The 16,527-nt window shown below is 36.7% G+C and overlaps 1 protein-coding gene across 2 annotated transcripts in view; it reads left to right on the forward strand.

The window, feature by feature from the left end:
- Positions 1-16,527, forward strand: part of LOC122792986 (diacylglycerol kinase beta-like) — a 4,078,579-nt gene that overhangs the window by 463,918 nt on the left and 3,598,134 nt on the right. For both annotated transcript variants that reach the window (XM_044060599.1, XM_044060600.1), the window contains exon 2: positions 12,812-12,927. The gene's annotated coding sequence lies outside the window, so the exon portion shown is untranslated. The remainder of the gene's footprint in view (positions 1-12,811; positions 12,928-16,527) is intronic.

Here is a 16,527-nt window from a genome sequence, read left to right on the forward strand (position 1 = left end):
ATTCTACAAGGCCTACTAAATCACTACACTAGCAATCACCTACTAAGATCCTCCATTAAAATTCTAGTTGAAGTCATCAAAAGCCGGAACTGTCCAGGAGACTCAATCTACTCTAGTGCCATAACTAAAATATGGAACTTCCTCCCTCTAGAAATTTGAAACACAGACAATAAACATAACTTTAAAAACCTTCTTTGGACCTACTTAACTAACTCCTGGAAGTGTACCTTTTCAGACCCAGAATAGGCCACACATCATACAGTTCACCATATAACTTACATGGGCTGCTTCATATATCCTGCAGCCAGTACATTCCAAAGCTTGTTTTTCCAGTTGTCATGTATTTATTTGATATAACATTGATGCCAAATGGTAGTGAAGGATCTCTTGTCTCTTACTTATGTTGTCCTCAGTTTTTTTCTGTGCTTAAAAATTTCTCTTACACAAAAATTCTTTTTTTCTTTCACATATTATGTATGATTAATTTTAACCACATTCGTAAGGTACGTTTTTTCTGTTCTATTACTATAATATTGTGCGTTTTATTATTCTTTGTACTATTTACTATGTACTGTCTTAGTAAAATAGTTTTTTGTATGGAGCTTTTCTCCCTGGGCCTCCACTGAAACTGGGCAACTCACCCAGTCAGACTCTTCCGGTAAATAAATGCAAAATAAATAAAATAAATAAAAAATAAATAAATATACACACATATGTATCTATCTATCATATACATATAAAAAAATCTTTAAACCAAACCAACAGGTAAAAAGGTCACACAGACAAAACATTCAGTAAAAACTGTGAGGAAGACTAAGCAAAGCTATAGTTTTCATTCTGTAATACCTTAAACCTCTTGTAATGGAGGCCCATGGAGTATATATAAATGACCCTTAAGGACATCAAATGTTTCAGCTACATGGCTTCTGCATCTGTATGACTGCTTTACTGTTTACCGTCTTTATGGATACATTCATACAAATAAACCCAAAACCCTTTAGCCACTTGCTGTCCTTTACGGGTCATTTGCATATATCCCCTAATTCCCCATTACAGCAGGTTTAAGGAACCATACAGTGAAATCTCTCCCTCTATATATATATAATGTGTATTAGATGTGTTTCTGTGTTTTGTCACTCTTTGAATATCCCATTGTAGACATTCTCTACATATATACAACAAACATACTTGCAAATACATATAATTATATGAGTGTGTGGTTATTCATGTTTGTGGTACACCTACAGTTCATCAAGTCATATTAGAGGCATATCAGAAAATGCTAAGGTATGAAACAGTTGCCATATTCCATAGGAGTCATTCCTTCATTTTGAGAAATTTCTCCTTTCTTCGTGTTCTTGCAATGGTAACATTGGATATATAAGTTTGAGGGTGCAGGGGCCTCCATGCAAAAAAATGCTTACAGTTTGATTTGGTTCCTTGATGAATTGTGACTTGACCTTTCAAGGTGGAACTTAAGTGTACATGTGCATACAGACCAAGATTGCATTGAGATTTTGTATGGAGCTCAAATTCCTGATTAATAGTTATATCTCATATTCTGACAATAAATTCTGTAAGCTTGCTTTGTTGTCATGCTCCAAAATAATTTTGACTCTGTAATATTTAATTATAGCAGTCTGTAGGGCCTGACAGAAGTTTTCACATTTCACAGCTATTGAGAACCGTAGTACACTCTTAGCTCTATGATAATAGTTTGTGTTACCGATGATCAGCTGAAAATGTTACCCTTCTTTGACATGTTGCTGGTAATAAAGGCATCCAAAAGATGACTCATTATGTGATAACTAAAAGAATTAATAACGCGTTACTTTATAAAAGAAAAAAACTACATTAATTAAATGAAAAGTAAATTTTAACTTTCAGTCAAGCATTGTTAATACTTAATAAAGAAACAATGAGTCACTGCTTATTTAACTGAGTAGGAGAATTTGGATCCTTAGGAGCTGCAAATACCATTGTGGGTGTCTCTTATAATTCAAAAAGTTCTAAATATGTGCTTTGCAGAGAAGATCTCCAGTAAAATGTTAAAATACAGTTCTCATAAGATGATACTTTGGTGTTGTAGCATCCCCTCACATTTAGAGCCAAATGTTAGCTATTTCACAAATTTTGCACATGGGATTGTGAAGACTGGTAGAGAAGGGTGAAGGCTGCCAGCCTAGCCAGATAGAATTTTATACATAATTCTGTCATTTGTAAATATGAATGTGAATCACAGGCTTGTTGTCTTAAATGTAAAGAAATACTGTTACATGTGGAAATGGAAATAAATGTGACAACAATGCACTCTACTGACCAAAGTAAAGTATGTGGTGACCCTTTCAAGTAGACAGTGGTGCCGGAAAGTCTAGTTGAAGAAATTCTTTCTATTGTTTTAACCAAGAGTTAAATTGCTAGATTTAAACATGTAAATGTATTTTTATTGCTCTGTTCCTGACCAGCTGCAAGATAACAAAAGGGAAATGTTAAGAATGTAAATGTAGTTAATGTGTAGCCTGGGAGCACCAGGAAAGTGTAAAAGGATGATATAATGTTTATCAGAACTGCAATAGCAATTTAAACAGAGAGAATCAGAAGGCATTAAGCATTTTGCCTTGACTATCCAACTCACAGCACTCTGCCTTGCTCTATAAGTAAGTTATTTTAAAAGTGTGTTTTCTTGTAGCAATAGCTAGAAATTAGAAAGTTTAGACTAAGTGATTTCTGTGATGTCAGAACTGTACTACTGATTTATTTTAAGTATTTCCGTGTGATCTCTGAACTTTTGACTAGCACTGTATAGTAGAAAGTATTGTCTTGTGGTTTTAATTATTTATTATTAAATATTTTAAAACCTTTTAACTGTGGCTGGTTTGTGCAGAGATAATTTAAGCTCTTAAGAGCACTTGCATGCCTTTGGTAAAACTGTACAAGGCCAGTCTAATAGCTTTAGCCCTGGGCTATACTACCAATTGGATATTAATATTCACAGTAATAATTGGACACCCTTTTAAGGGCCTTTGAGTAGCTGCTAAGTATTAGCTGGTTGGTGGCAGTAATTACTACCATATAGTCCGGGTAAAAGGGGCACAGCTGGAGAGCCTGTGCCAGCCTTCCCCAGGAGTGTCTGTGTGGTTGTATAAACTCTTATCTCAAAGTGTGTGTGTGTGTGTGTGTGTGTGTGTGTGTGTGTGTGTGTGTGTGTGTGTGTGTGTCAGCTACATGGCCAGGGACAGGAAGCACTGGTTGGACAGAGAGGGTGCTGGAGATTTTAGCTTGCCCAGCTAGGCTAAGATCTGGACCCTATAGCTTTTCCAGTGGGGAGTCTTATTGGGGACCTGGGAAGCAAGGGAGCGACCAGCCCTGGACTGACTGTGATCTCTGTGTGCTCTTAAGGGAAATAGCACTTTACTGTGTGAATTTGTTATCCTTTTCTCATATATGAGATGCCCTCTCTGGTGTTAGTGGTGAGGAATGTGGCTCCTTGATTGCTGGGCCAGGGCACGGGCATCACAGGGATATATATCAATGTGATAAAAACAGATACAGTTTTATGACACACGCTGTATATTCAGTTTTAGAATGGTTACTCCTGCATGCTTAATTGGAAAATAATATGCTCAAATCGATATGCTCAAATCATAGCCCTATAATATACAGTGCATACAGTGTTCAAACTCTAGGATAATAATAAGAAAATAGATTGACTTCTTTACAAGCAGACGCTCAGCCTTAAGCATCCAGTCATGTGTCTGCATGAGTTTGTATCTGTGTGTCTGTGTATGTGTGTAAGTCTCCTATAAACAACAAAAATAGTTCACTTTAGACAGGCATATGCTTGAAGGAACAATTAAATGCTTTCAATCTTATTAATCTAGGAAAGGCTTTTCTACATGTTGATCACAATGTATCAGGATGCAGCAGACATTCCTGTTGTGTAAATGCTGTTTTTTCACATATTACAACTATAGATTTGAAAATGCTGTAGAGAAAGGAAGAATGAAAACAGTTCTTAAACAATGGAGTGGTATCCTTTAGTAAGCCCCGGCACAGTGGATAGCACTGGCGCCTCAAAGCAACAGGTGCTCTGGTTTCTCAGATGGGGCCCTTCTGTGTAGAGTCTGCATGTCCTGTCTGTGTTCATATGGGTTTCCTTCCACATTCCAAAGACATACAGTATGTGGATTGGACACTGTAATTTGGCCACTGGTGTGAGTGCGAATGTGTGTGAGTGGTATAGAAGAACAGCTGCAGCCAGTCTAGCCAGCCAGTGGCCTTAGATGATTGTTACTGTTGAACTGACATCCTGACCCCATGCGGTAAAAGGGGGATAGGGGTTGTGGATGAATGCATGCATGGAGCTCCCTTCTACACATCAGATGTTTCTTCATCATAGAAGACACCATCATAAAGTTACCTGCTATGTATTTGCCCATTGAAGTTAGTGTGTAGTTGTACCTTCCTTAACAAATGTAAATAACCATCAAATAGTGATAGAAGTAATCTCCTTACCTATAAACAATATCAAATTTTACAGTGTTTGAGTTAAATACTATCCTAGTGTCAAAATTCATTCAATTCATAAGCACTGTCCCTTAGAAAATTTTCTTGAAACTGAAAAGTCTGACATAACATCATGAACGATTGTACCAACAATCCCCTCACTTCCTGCATTAGTGTATAAGCTGCCTTTTTTCCATACTCGCTTCAGCAATAATGGAGTCTTATATCCTAGTAAGACAATTGGTCAGCTATTTCTCAAAGGCAGAACACCCATTCTTGAAAATTCAACATCTTTTTTGCTCTGTTCTTGAAACCATAATGTAAATATGTACGTATTCCACCAAAGAAGTATGGTGGAATGCATTGCATGAATATGTAAATTACTGCCAATACCTAACTTGACATAATTTTGTGGGTGTGGTCATGAGGAAAAACTGAGCCAACAGTAAAAGTAAAACATCAAAAAAGGTAAAAAATCTTTCTTTTGTTTTCAATCCACTTGATGCTTTAATATCAGGAGTATCTTGTTAAATGAAAATTACTAGAAAACACAGGTGAATGAGAAGTGTACCAAAACAGAGACAAAGGCCTTCATTTTAGTGTTGACATTTTTTGCATGACATCTTTTTTTAAGATTGTGCTGCATTTACTAACTTGCCATCCTTGTTCTAATGGGGCTGTATGCAACCCATCAAAATGTACTTTCCTTGAACTCTGTCCTTTAAAGTAAATGCATTACAAAATGAAATTATTGAGGAAAGTGTAAAACCTGTTTTTGCAGAGCCAGGGAGGCAAGCTATTTCTCTTGCATAATTTAAAAAATGCTATTCAACATCAAATATGTATCGCAAAAGGAGGGAGACTAATGAAAACATATTTTTCATAAACAGTCCTTTTGCAGCTAGTATTCATATTTAAAAGAACATAATTTCTAAAGCTGCAGATTATTTTTCTAAAAATGTAATTTAATTCAACACACATACTGATTTCCAAAAATGTATTGAATATAAGAACAATGTTAATTTTTTCAGTGTACGCATGAGACACTTGTTACAATACAAATTAAACTGACTTTATAGTATTACTAAATATTCCATTGCATATCTGCATTACTTGTTAGATCTGACCATAAAGCAGTCTCCTTCAGAATAAAACTGAAATCAGGATCCCTTCCACCAATGAAATCTAAGTAAAACTACCTACTCCTGAGTGACACATTGGCAAGCTTCAAATACCCACCAAACTCAGTTAACTCTGCTGAATATGCAGAAGCATATATCACTGCACTATAGTAGCATGTAATCAGATTCATAGATGCAGCTGTACCCTGTAGGAACAAGTGCAGGGCAAACCCCAGAAACAAGCCCACATAGAAGAGCCATAATATCAACAAACTTTATAATAAAAAGAAATTAATTTTGATCAAAGTAAGAATAGTAATTCCCAGAATGCTACAGCCCTTGTCAGTGAAATAACAAAAGAACTTAGAAGCTTAATAAAATTCACCTAAGTCAGCTTGGAGGCTAAAATAGCTACACAGGTCAAATACAATCACAAGGCAGTTTTAGTTATGTTTGTAATCTCAAAAGTACAATGCAGCAATGTGCTCAACTGATTGTGAATGAGACTGAAGATATAGGTAACCTATTGGCCAATAAATTTAGTTCTAACTTTACCTCTCTTTGCCCTGCATCTATCCCTCAGGATATACCCAAAAATGTCTCACCTCCAGCTGTCATAAAAGACCTAAAAGTATTATCAGAAGGTAAAAATACTGCATTGATGAGTCCTCACTGTTTGGCATCTACTTTTTGAAGTAAAAGTCAATATCAAATGCCTCTGGCTAACTAAGTTTGCAGATGACTGCAAGTTAGGAGCAGTCATTGAATCCCCAAATGACTTAGCCATCCTACAGAAAAGTTTGTCTCAATTAGCTTGTGTCAAAATCATAGTCTGAAACTAAAAGCCAAAAAATGCATTACTGCATCCTTTGGGAAGTCATCTACCCCAGGGAACTACCACATTGACAGTATGTCCCTAAGAGCTGACCCAGTTGTTCAGTATTTGGGAAGTTATATGAACAGCGACCTAACTTTGGACCAATATGTCTCAATTGTTGTAAGAAAGCATTTCTGCATTGTTTAGCTTATAAACAAAGGATTGGGTCTAGATCTAGGGATGTCATTGGCCCCTGTCACTTCACCCTCATTAGCCCAGTCAATGAATATAATGTCCTCTTTGGCAGATATCTGATATACAACAACTGGAACTCCCAAAGAGATACCTTAGTAAAAGGATGCAAGGCCTAAACAACATGTCCTATATGGACTGACTCAGAGCCCTGTCACTATATTCAGTATCCTACAGACTGCTAGGAGGTGACCTGCATCTGGCATACAAGATATTCTCTGACTCATTACTCATGGATTTATTGCACACCAGCAAGTCAAATGGCATCATAAATAATTGGACTAGGGATCTAAACCTCTTCCACAACATCAACAGAACAGTTTGGAGGGACAGGTAAATTTTGCAGAGAATACAGCTGCGATGGAACAGACACCCCTCCCCCCATCCACGTAAACAACATTCATCTCTGTCTATTTTCAAGCACAACTTAGATCTATGGCTGAGAAAGAGAAAATTTACCCCAGAAGTGCCCCCTGTACTACTAATGGACAGATGCATCTCCTTAATACTTTATCCCATGCAAATCTTCCCTTAAACTATCTGTGGTATGACCTAGTTAATCTCTTTAGGGGTAATATATAATTATTGATGATGAGATGATGAGATGGCTAAGACCAACCTATAAGCAAATGGGATAGGTTATTTTGAGCACAAAAAGGGAAATTGGCTAGGCTTAAAATGTCTGCAAGGGCAGCTAGCCTAGTACTTGCATATGAACCTATTACAAATGTTAAATATATTATTATGCCAGATACAGTAGTATTCTTTCAAATTACAATAAGGAAATACAAGCTGTAGCCAAGTGTTCAGACAGAGTCCTTCATTGTAATGTATTATATGCTCTAGAGAGAAAAGGAATGAAGGTCAGCAAGAATAAGACAGGATATATGTGTGTGAATGAGAGGGAGGATAGAGGAATGGTGAGGATGCAAGGAGTAGAGGTGGCGAAGGTGGATGAGTTTAAATACTTGGGATCAACAGTTCAGAGTAATGGTGAGTGTGGAAGAGAGGTGAAGAAGAGAGTACAGGCAGGATGGAGTGGGTGGAGAAGAGTGTCAGGAGTGATTTGTGACAGACGAGTACCAGTAAGAGTAAAAGGGAAGGTCTACACGAGGGTAGAGAGACCAGCTATGTTATATGGGTTGGAGACAGTGGCACTGACAAAAAAGCAGGAGTCAGAGCTGTACGTGGCAGAGTTAAAGATGCTAAAATTTGCACTGGGTGTGACGAGGGTGGACAGGATTAGGAATAAGTATATTAGAGGGTCAGCCCAGGTTGGAAGGTTTAGAGACAAAGCCCAGAGAGGCAAGATTACGTTGGTTTGGACAAGTGCCGAGGAGGGATTCAGAGTATATTGGGAAAAAGATGCTAAGGATGAAGCTGCCAGGTAACAGAAAAAGAGGAAGGCCTAAGATAAGGTTTATGGATGTGGAGAGAGAGGACATGCAAGTGGTTGGTGTGACAGAGCATGATGCAAAGGATAGCAAGAAATGGAAACAGATGATCTGCTGTGGCGACCCCAAACGGGAGCAGCCGAAAGAAGAAGAAGATGTTATCCTATCCTAAAAGCAAGCAATTCTCAAATTCAAATGGTACTGAAACAAAGTAGAATGCAATACAATATGAAGAGCCATCCCAAGTGCAGAAGCAAAGTTATTCATGTTTTAATATAAGTACATTATTTAATCCCTTAAATGAAACAAATATGAGCCCAAGTTATTAATATTTCACTGACTAAAATGTGGAGCTGCAGCTGAAATTAGTTTCAGACTAATATATACAACTTCTTACAGTTTTGTGCTGCATTTCTGAAGCATAAATAAAACTACATTAAGGGTATCTGACAAGAGATCAATAGTCAGGCCTTTTTTTGTGGTTTACTCAACCTTTTTTCATTAAATGAAATTGTTTCTTCATTTCAGAGTTAATACTATATTTTTTATAACAACATCTATATGTAACCAAGACATTTTACTTTCAATTGCTAGTATACTAGAATACAAGCACAAAACTGAACTGCCTAGAGTAACATAATTGTAGACAGAACTCAAATGAAGCACAGTCTCTTCTTCAGCGGAGACATTATAAATGGTAATAAGATAGGAGCCATGTCAATGCCTTGTAGCTTAGCTTGGTACTTTCATTTTTCTGTTGTAAAAGTTAATAAAGGGAATGAAGTACCTAAATGATATTATTGTCATGTAGAATAAAAATATTGTGCTTTTAATGGAAAGGTACAAAACTGCATTTTTACTTTGTTTTTTTTTTGTCCCTGCTTGCGCACCACCAGCTCTCCTAAAAGTGAATGTTGAGTTCATCCTTTTCCCAGGTAGAGGGATATCTTGAATCTCCCCATGTAACAGCTGACTGTAGGGCACATTCATAGACAGAGGTATAGAGGGTGCATTTGCTCCATCTTGCCTTGCTGCTTCTCCTGATTTGCAAGACGGGGAATGTTCATGTCCAGCGGCCTGTGGGTCTGGCCTTACCCACTAGATTGGGCTTCCCGTATTTAAGGGCAGATCCTAATTTTTCCTGGAGAACTACACAGTGTGCATGCCCCTACAGCTTGTAACACTGTCTGAGGTGGGGCTCAGGGGCATTTCTGTATGGCCTAACCCCCCCCCCCCAGGCAGATGTGAGCAAATTATTTTCTGTAAGATTTGCAGTGTCTCCCAACTGTGCACTCATGCGTTTCAGCATCTGCAGGGGAAATTCCCTTTTGTGCAGGGTGCCACCAAGTTAGTGATTCCTAGTTTGGTACTGCATACTTTGTGCCTGCAGCTTTAAACATCACTAGTCCAGTGACTGGATTGCCTTCTCATCCTAGATTGGAAAAGATAGCTTCAGCCATTCATCTACTCCTTCACCCACCATCTCTATTTCCAAAGCGTATGCTCAGTCTTTGGCTATGTCTTAATCTGGTCTGTATCTCTATATGCCTTTAAATCTTGCATGATGGACTTTTTGAAAAGGGTGATTCATTTGTTTTTCATTAACTCTGTATATTTCTTGCAGTTACCATAGTGAGTTATTATGCTAGAAATACATATTCCTTAAACTAATATAATCCATGCTGATTTTCTAAAACAAGAATATTATAGTTATAGTTTAATGGCTACCTCATGAAAGGTTTACTGAAATGTGTTGCTAATGCCCTTTCTCTGAATGCAACTGTCCATAACTCAATATGGAAAAAATGAACAGAATAGGAAGACTTTGTTCTTAAACATTTGGCATAGCAGTGTTTTTTTCATCAACTTATATTGTTTAGTTATCTAACCAACCTCAGTGCCTAAATGTATGCCATGGTATTTTATTTCTCACAGTTAAGTGTTTAAAGTCAGTCTACTAAGCTGTTACTGGTCGTAAAACACTGCTAAAAAGTTATTATGGGTTTGAATTTGGTCATAATATTATGGCAAACAAAAAAGGAGGCATATATGTGACATTTTTAAGATGGCTGAAGTTCACAAGACTTATTGCTGACTCTCTATTTCTTCACAATGCAGACGTAACCAAGAGCACAGAATGGGTGATAGACAGGTTTGGAAATCCTGAAGGTTCATTGTAGGATGTTGAGGGTAGGAAGTACAAGGAGGAGGATTCAGCTGATGCAGAGTCTATACACTTACAAAGATGCAAATATGACTGGGTAAAGAGGGAGAATTAGGCTAAGTTATAAATGAATAAATTATGTGAACTGGGTATTGAGTGGTAAATCGAAGGCAAACTGAAAGTGGAGGGGAAAAAGGGGGAAGAAAAATGTTGGTATTAGTTAAGTTAGATTTGTATCTCATTATATGCGGATTAACAGCACATGTTGATGATAAATGATACCCAGTTTGTTTTAGGAGATATATCTACTGAAAGACCTCACATGGCTTATCTGTAAATAGAAAACATTTTCTTGTAGATTACATTGCATTTCAAAGTGGCTATAACTTATTGTTAGTGCTTAGTGCTGCTATATATATTGGTAGACCAAAAGGATTGCCTGTTTGTGTGATTTTGTTCTGTTTGTTACTGATAAAATTATGTATATGTGTCTTAGCTAAATAATTTAGCCATCACATTACTGAGTCACTTACATATTGCACTGTAATTAACAGTCTTAATTAAGGACAAATTACATATTGGGATTACTAGCATGTTAAATGGTGACTGATAAGATTATAGCTCACAGTACTGCCTAAGAAAAGATATCCAGTGATTCACCAAGCCACAGGTCTTTTGAAATTAGAATACTGCAGATTTAAATCTGTGGAGCAGAGCATCTCTAGGTACAGAATATTAAGCCATCCAATATAATGCTGTGCCCTAACAAACATCAGGAGTCAACAGACAGAAAGAAATGCTGCACTGGTATCTGTCTACCTTCACACCTCTCCCCAATCACCTGCTTAATATTTTCACTCTGATATTGCATAACTTATGGAATAAGCTTAAACAGCAGGCTTACGTCAACAATACGATTGTTTTTATTGCTGAGGTCATGAAAATCAGAGTAAGAATATTAAATAAAAATGTTGGGGCGTTCAGGGATACTGATGCCCTTATTATTTTTCTGCACTTTTTTAGTAATGTTATTAAGCTCTTATCAAAGTGAACTTACTATGTAGTGACCTCTGCTCCATTGTCATGTCATAAGAGGGAAATTTCTTTTGTGAATTCACTGACATACAACCACAGTGCATTGGAGACCCATAGCTCATTAAGGTATACTATACTGCTCAGTGGTTTTCCAGTATGCTGTGTTGCACTCCTATGCTATGCAGTGTTTCCCTATTCAGAACATGACAGTTTCTACAGCACAGCTGTGTTAACATTCAATAAATTGTTTATTTATTGATTTATTTAACATTTCTTGACTCGGAAAGCCAGACTAGGGCAGAGGCTATTTTCAACAGAGGCCCAGGGAGAAATGCTCCAGATACATGTCTTGTGATCTTTCTATGCCCTCATGACCTATCCAATCCACGTTTATGAATCATGTCTGTGGTTCTGTACAACACATACTATGTAAGATCCATACAAATATCTGTGCACTATGTGAATATCATGGGTGAAGTTATAAAATAGTAAGGAAAAGAATGCAAAAAATATAGCTTAAAATTTTTCATATTCATCAAATCAGTTTTTCATCTGCATGAAAGCAAAGCTTTCGGGAAACCAACAGGTAGTATATTTCACTTTCCATTTTCCTTAGTTATTTCAGAGAATGTAAAGGCTATAGCATCTGGACAACAGAGTAGCATCTCTATTTTCAGCATTCCCATATTCATACTGTATTTGGGCTTATTTCCACATTTTGCCATTTTATTTTATTTTATTCCTCTTATGCTATTGCCACTAATAACTGCATGTGCACTTGTTAGGTTCTTTAACTGCATCACATACTTTTGAGTGATTAACACAATCAAATACTTGGATGATTTTTTTTCCAGCGGACTTTTGATTACATTGTGCAATACCTTCCCTTGCACTAAATATTCTTTGGCTTAGATAAAGTGGGAAACAAATATAAAGAAGCTTAGCCAAAGTTAATTTTTCATTCAGTTTGATAAAGGGGGCAAGAGATTCATTAAGTTGGAGCTCAGTAATATTTGATGAATAATTATTTATTTTACCCATTATTGGTTTTGAAGACTGCTATTGCTACAAAGTCATTTGCAAACATGTTATATGTGTGATAGTTAGTGACGTATAGACTTGTCATGAACTCAGAAATGTCAAAGGCTGTTATTATATATAAATGGCAAATGTCTGTATTATAGTACCAGCTGGTGACACCATCTTAACTTGAATAAACTCATACTTTGTGATTCATAAAAAAAAATCATCTTTGCATTGCAGAACTCTTATCTTCACTGAGTAGATCTGACAGAAGATATTACATGTACATGATATATAATATGTCGTAACTTGAACTATCTTGTCTCTTTCCCACCATATTACCAAAGAATTATTAGAAATATTCAAGTTTCTTTTTCTTTAGACAGCCTCAAAAATAAAATAGAATGCTATGTGACTCTACACAACAACAGTATAACTTTGGTAGAGTTTTAAAACTTCTAAGGTGGCATATGCTTATTAATTGCTTTCTGAATTGCAGGAGAAGCTAGAAACCTGATTCCTATGGCTAAATAACCAAGGCACACTAGTGTACGATTTTCTTCAGAAAGCTGGTAGAACAGACTGCTGTGCCAGTCGGTCTGATTTCTGAGTTTGGTAAGTACACTGACATTATTCCTCTTCTAAGTTTTTGCTCTTTTTTATTGCAATGTTGTATTAGTTTTATTTCATTATTTATTTTTTTTGTAAAATATAGATATTCTGCATAGAGCAGAAACATTGCATTTAGTTTTGTGTGTCCTAAATTTAGATATGAATTATTGGATGAGCAAGGTCACTGTTTTTATTTTTTTGTAAATGACCAAAGTTCACCAGTTCAACATTTTAATCCACTGTATATAAGTAAAGGTTCTGAAAAGTATATCCACAAAAGTGCACTGGTATTTCAAGATCTGATAGCTTTAACAAGACCGGAACATAATGCATGTAGCACATTACACTGACCTTAGAAAGACCACATTAAGTCACACATATACAACACCAAAATACCTTGATTTAAAAATGTACTAGATAGACTCATGAGCTGGTATTATAGATATTGCAACCAAAAAATATAGTAGGATAGCAAATACCTAAACATTCATGGAGGAAACATATCTGCTTAGCAAAATCTTCCTATCACATTATGTGGCACATGCATCTACTTTAGTCTATCGAATGATCACGTAACCGAAACTAAACATAACAGGACAAAAAGATTGTAATCGCACAAGAATGAATGTTTACAATGCTGAAAGTCATACAACAAAAAAAAAACTGCTCTATTTAAACACATGATTCCAACACAAAAATTTACCTTTTTTATGTTTTGCAGGTGGCAAGCACCTCTGCATCTCCCTCACCCCCTGCCAATTATATATACCAACTATGAGATCACACTGCAATGGGGAAAAGGGTAAATTTCCCAATCTTCACTCTATAGTGATCTCCATTCAGAAGCTCCAAGTGATGTGTGACATATGCAGCTGGCTTTCAGCATTGCAAACGTTCTTACAATCTTCTCAACCCATTCTTTTTAGTTTTGGTTATGTGATCATTCAATAGACTGAAGTAGATCTGTGGCACATACATATCAGGAAAGGACATGTTTGCGTATTAAGTCAATGGCTAAGGAGATGGTGTCATAAGGTATTCAGTACTTGTCAACTTTGAGTGAGCTTTGCAACCCTTTAGAGTGTTTTATACTCAATAGACTTCACCTTTTTCTCCAGAGACTACCAGAACTTAACAGTAATGTTTACATCCCCACAACAGCTATTTTAGGGTCTATATTACCAAGTTGACAGGGCTATTCATCAAACACCCTTACATTGACATATGTACACCGAAATATACCTAAATGTTGAATGGCCCAGGGAAAAAAAATTGCTGGGCCAACAGAAAACAAAACAAACCGACAGACACCCCCTACTTAAATATACCAACTCCGAGATCGCACTACAGTGGAGGAAACGGCAAATTCCCGACAAACGCCAAGCGATTTTTTTTTCCCTTTTGTGGCTGTCCTACATTTAGGTATTTCAGTGTACATGTGTTGAAGTAAGGGCGGTCGATGAACAGACCTGTCGGCATGGTAATATAGACCCATATTTTTGACCACTTGAAACCCATACAAACAAAATCTGATTAAAAAAATGCAGAAAAAAAAAAGAAAAAGAAATGAAGGTGGTTGTGCTAAATGCCAGACATCTCAACAGCAACATGTTCCTCTGTTTTAGGGCTGTTGTTTTCTATACCTTTAATGAAACTGGGTTTAAAGATTCAAAATGCATATCAAAAATTCTAAGACATTGTCATCATTACTGTGAATTCAATGAAATATGTTATGGTGCCACACTGCAGTTGAAGGAATACTAAAAATCTGGAAACCAAGGAAATCAGGACTAAAACTATTCATACAACAACTGTATAAGTTATATTACATATGATATTACAGGAACCTGTTATACACCATATATTCATCCTATAGAGCATGAGCGTTTCCTCACTGAAATGAAGGATGTAAGTAATTAGGAAGGCTCTGAGTACCTTATGAATGCACATTCAGAAAGAAGGATACCCATAGCTGAGGATATCCATGATAGGAAAAAAACATTTTGGAGATAAGGAAGAAATCCTCCCTATATGATTGGAGGGTGCATGATGAAGACATGCTCTAGTGGTTAGGAAGTTTACAGTCACTAACGTTTTGGGAGCCATTGGTTAGAAACAGTAAGGTGAATGAGTAGAAAATGGTTAAGGAAGATGATGGCATCCTGTAATCCAACCAGATGAGATACAATATATTGGATGAAAATGTCAGAAAATTTTATTTTTTTTCTGTATCAGTCCACGATTTGACTAGGACTTTTTGACATGATAGTAGGTGCTACAGGAATGATATCCAAATCTAGAGGCATTACCAGTGGGTAAAACTGTATTAAGGGATTCCTTACTGTGTCCCAGAGTGGGATGAGAAAGAGATGAAAATTTCTCCATATGTTTTTTTGGTACTTGTGCATTATCACAACTAGATTTCAAGGAAGTCAGTCTTCATATTTTCACATGTGTTTCACATGTCGCCAAATGTATGAACGTTACCTTGGGAAATGTGATTCATTACAGTGCTGCTTCTTGCTGATATAACGGACAGACAGAGCGATTTAGTTTAGTTTTCTTGAGGGTACTTCGCCAGCCAATGAAGTGAACCATTACTGTTGGAAGGCACCTAACGACAATCGTTCAGCGACGGGAGCTCTTTGAAGTTACGATTTTTGAAGTGCATGACAGCAGTTAGGCACACTTTTTTTACGTTTGTGTACAGACGTTTGCATCATCCTTTACAAAAAAATTAAGGGGAATGTGTAACAGATTTAACAAGTACAGCAAATGAGGTGTTTTGAAAGGGAATTTGACATGTAAAGCACTTACCCTTAAAATCTGTCATTCTAAACAGTAAAACAGACCTCTCAAGCGTGCAGAATTCTGCATCACGTCTGCTTTTCCTCTTATCTTTCTAGGGTGTTATACATAAAAGGTGCTTTTTTTGACTAAACAATTGAGGACATCAGGCACCGTATTAAAGCTAAACTTTCTCTTGCAAAGTTCATATCCTTCAGAAAATGTATGGTAATACAGATGTGGCATTACATCAACTACATTTATAAGGGCAGTATGTTGCAATTTATCTTTGGTTGTAGGCATTTGTGTCATGTTGTGTTTGCCTTTGTGTAATGAAACACACTTCAGTGACACACACATTCCCCAAGTAACTTGGGCAACATATTTTGGCAGGAGAAGTGCTTGAAATGAGACACTTCACCTGCTCCAAGTCTGGTTGTGATAATACGTAAGTACTGTTTTTTTTTTTTTTTTCATCAAATCCCAACTCTGTGGAATGTTCCCAGGGATAACTGGAGGTGTGATGAAGCTGCAGTGGGCAACTAGAAAATAGTTAAAGCCTTGCATTGCTAAAAATAAGTTTGGAGATGTCCTACAACCACTGATAAGATGAGCTTTGGCAAGGAGGGATAGAGTTATTAACACCCATGTGATTGTTAGTTGTTTATGACAAGAGAGGCATGGTTGAGAGAAGAAACATCTTTGACCTTATGCTCATTAATGCCAAAAACACATTAAAGATAATGGAAAAGTAAAACTTCTTTGGTTAAAGAACATATATCTTTGTTGAATGCATTTTATAAGAAAAATTTGGAA

Source organism: Protopterus annectens, chromosome 2.part0 (genome assembly GCF_019279795.1).
Source record: "Protopterus annectens isolate FY-2018-M chromosome 2.part0, PAN1.0, whole genome shotgun sequence".
NCBI classification, from domain to species: domain Eukaryota; kingdom Metazoa; phylum Chordata; order Ceratodontiformes; family Protopteridae; genus Protopterus; species Protopterus annectens.